The following is a 3,699-nucleotide window of genomic DNA, read 5'->3' on the forward strand; positions in this document are numbered from 1 at the left end:
TGTTTAACTTGGGTCAAACGTTTCAGGTAGCCTTTACTAGCTTCCCACAATAAGTTGGGTGAATTTTGGCCCATTCCTCCTGACAGAGCTGGTGTAACTGAGTCAGGTTTGTAGGCTCCTTGCTCGCACACACCTTTTCAGTTCTGCCCACACATTTTCTATAGGATTGAGGTCAGGGCTCTGTGATGGCCACTCCAACACCTTGACTTTGTTGTCCTTAAGCCATTTTGCTACAACTTTGGAAGTATGCTTGGGGTCATTGTCCATTTGGAAGACCCATTTGTGACCAAGCTTTAAATTCCTGACTGATATCTTGAGATTTTTCTTCAATATATCCACGTAATTTTCCCACTTCATGATGCCATCTATTTTGTGAAGTGCACCAGTCCCTCCTGCAGCAAAGCACCGCCACAACATGATGCTGCCATCCCCGTGCTTCACGGTTGGGATGGTGTTCTTCGGCTTGCAAGCCTCCCCCTTTACCTCCAAACATAACGATGGTCATTATGGCCAAACAGTTCTATTTTTGTTTCATCAGACCAGAGGACATTTCTCCAAAAAGTATGATCTTTTCTTAGGACTCGTTTTACTGTGGATATAGATACTTTTGTACCTGTTTCCTCCAGTATCTTCACAAGGTCCTTTGCTGTTGTTCTGGGATTGATTTGCACTTTTTGCACCAAAGTACGTTAATCTCTAGGAGGCAGAACACGTCTCCTTCCTGAGCGGTATGACGGCTGCGTGGTCCCATGGTGTCTATACTTGCGTACTATTGTTTGTACAGATGAACGTGGTACCTTCAGGCGTTTGAAAATTGCTCCTAAGGATGAACCAGACTTGTGGAGGTCTATTGTTTTTTCTGAGGTCTTGGCTGATTTCTTATGATTTTCCCATGATGTCAAGCAAAAGGCACTCAGTTTGAAGGTTGGCCTTGAAATACATCCACAGGTACACCTCCAATTCAAATCAAATAAAATGTATTTATATAACCCTTCTTACATCAGCTGATATCTCAAAGTGCTGTACAGAAACCCAGCCTAAAACCCCAAACAGCAAGCAATGCAGGTGTAGAAGCACGGTGGGTAGGAAAAACTCCCTAGAAAGGCCAAAACCTAGGAAGAAACCTAGAGAGGAACCAGGCTATGAGGGGTGGCCAGTCCTCTTCTGGCTGTGCCGGGTGGAGATTATAACAGAACATGGCCAAGATGTTCAAACGTTCATAAATGACCAGCATGCAAATAATAATAATCACAGTAGTTGTCGAGGGTGCAGCAAGTCAGCACCTCAGGAGTAAATATCAGTTGGCTTTTCATTGCCAATCATTAAGAGTATCTCTACCGCTCCTGCTGTCTCTAGAGTTGAAAACAGCAGGTCTGCGACAGGTAGCACATCCGGTGAACAGGTCAATTGACTCATATTTTGTAAATGAGCCTAGCAGAAGCTTCTAAAGCCATGACATACTTTTCTGGAATTTTCCAAGCTGTTTAAAGGCACAGTCAACTCAGTGTATGTACATTTCTGACAAACTGGGATTGTGATACAGTGAATTGTAAGTGAAATATTCGGTCTGTAAACAATTGTTGGAAAAAATACTTGTCATGCACAAAGTAGATGTCCTATCCGACTTGCCAGAACTCTAGTTTGTTAACAAGAAATTTGTGAAGTGGTTGAAACACAACAAAATCGCCAAGCAGAATACATTCTCTATAAACAAATACATTGTGATCACAGCAATTCGATTCAAGTAAATTATGGAAATGCTTATGTTTAGGAGGCCGATAGCCGACACCAACAAGGACGATATTCAGGAAGAGGTGTTTCTACCCATGCGACCTCAAGACCATCCATTTTCAGATCTGAACAAGGGTTAAATTGCACATCATTCCTTGTACAAACACACACATTTTTATTTTTAATATATATATTTTTTATTAATAACAAATCAATACATAAAGCACATGAGGGAACACAAGCATACATAGATTACAAACAATAGACAATCGAGCTAGGGGCGGGGCTGGGGGCGGGCTAGGGGCGGGGCTAGGGGGTACAATATCACATTACAATTACACATTGACCTTAAGGGACATGCATATACTTACAATTCTAACAGCTTTTTTGTTAGTAGAGCATTTAACCGTCTTAAAATACAGTTAAATTTCTTTTTGTAGGGTACGAAAATGTGGTTTTCTGTTTGTAAATTTACATTTGTGTATATGAAATTTGGCCAAAAGAATAATGAAATTAATTACATAAAAATTATTCCGCTTATTTCTATTGTATGTAAAGAATCCAAACAGTACATCTCTCCACAATAGTGTAAAATCTTCATAAATGTGTTCAATTATAAACCTACTGATGTCTTGCCACAGTTCTTACATGAACACAATGCCAAAAAAGATGCAACACTGTTTCTGGGTGGTCATTACAAAAGGAGCAATTTGAGTTGATGTTTTCCTTAAACTTCTTCATATAGTGGTTGGCAGGATAATATTTATGAATAATTTTAAAGGAAACTTCCTTAATTTTGTTAACAAGTAGGTATGTGTGTGGCAACATCCAAACTTTTTTCCAGCAGATATTATCAATAAATCCATTCCAATAAGGCATGACATAAGGTATAGATACGATCCTTGTTTCAGCAGGATGTTGTATCGCTCTGTTGTTGAATGGACCAAAAGAGAAACAAATATTTCCTACTGATGAGTCAACAGGGTCAATAGAAGGTAGGCTCTGAGGGTCAGGTCTTGACATGTTCCTCATAGCAGCACCTGAGGGAATGGCATCTAAAACAATTGCAAAATCTTTAGGTGTTACAGGGACCTTGTAAAGTGATAAGAATTCTTTATAACTGAGTAAAAGACCCTCTGCATATACCAGTTGGCTCACCAATAGGATATTATTTCGGAACCAATATTCTAAAAACAGAGGTATTTTTATACAGAAAAATTGTGTTTATAAATTAAGGACCATGACAAGAAAACCATGTTGCAAAACAACATGAAGTTAAGGCCACCAAAAGTAGAGAAGATATGATGAGGAATACAATTCCAGATAGAAGTGGGTCTTCGGAATTGTTTTATCCAATTGATCTTAAAAGTATTATTTAAAGTAGTAAAGTCCAGAAAATTCAGTCCACCATTTTCATAAGTGTTCATTACAACAGTTTTCCTAATGTAATGGGTACGGTTTCTCCAAAGAAAGTTGAAAAAGAAAGTTGGTCTATCTCCTTGCTTATTTTACAGTCAAGATATAAAGATAGAGCACCATATGTTAGTCTAGAGATACCTTCAGCCTTGGTTATTAGGACTCTACCTTTTAAAGATAAGTCCCTCTGTAGCCATTGATTTAGTTTCTTCTGGGTTTTTTTAATAAGAGGGTAAAAATGTAGTAAGCCTCTAGACTTTGTACATACACACACGCCGCCACCGTTTCGGTCAATTCTATGAACGCTATAACCCGGTAGCTAATCTGTTCCATATAACCCTTTAAATTAGTAATGGATAATAGGAGAATAACAAGTGGGCGTGCGTGTGATTATTCATCTTCCCCATTAGAAGATTATTATCATTAGTTGATATTTTATTGTTTTGTTATTACTATACAGAAATAATAAAACACGAATGACAGCCTCTCGTTGACCAAACGTATTTGAAACAGGCAGTTTGACAGGCGGCTAAAAAATCCAGTCAACTCGAA

This window comes from Oncorhynchus tshawytscha, linkage group LG09 (assembly GCF_018296145.1).
Source record: "Oncorhynchus tshawytscha isolate Ot180627B linkage group LG09, Otsh_v2.0, whole genome shotgun sequence".
Taxonomy (NCBI): Eukaryota; Metazoa; Chordata; class Actinopteri; order Salmoniformes; family Salmonidae; genus Oncorhynchus; species Oncorhynchus tshawytscha.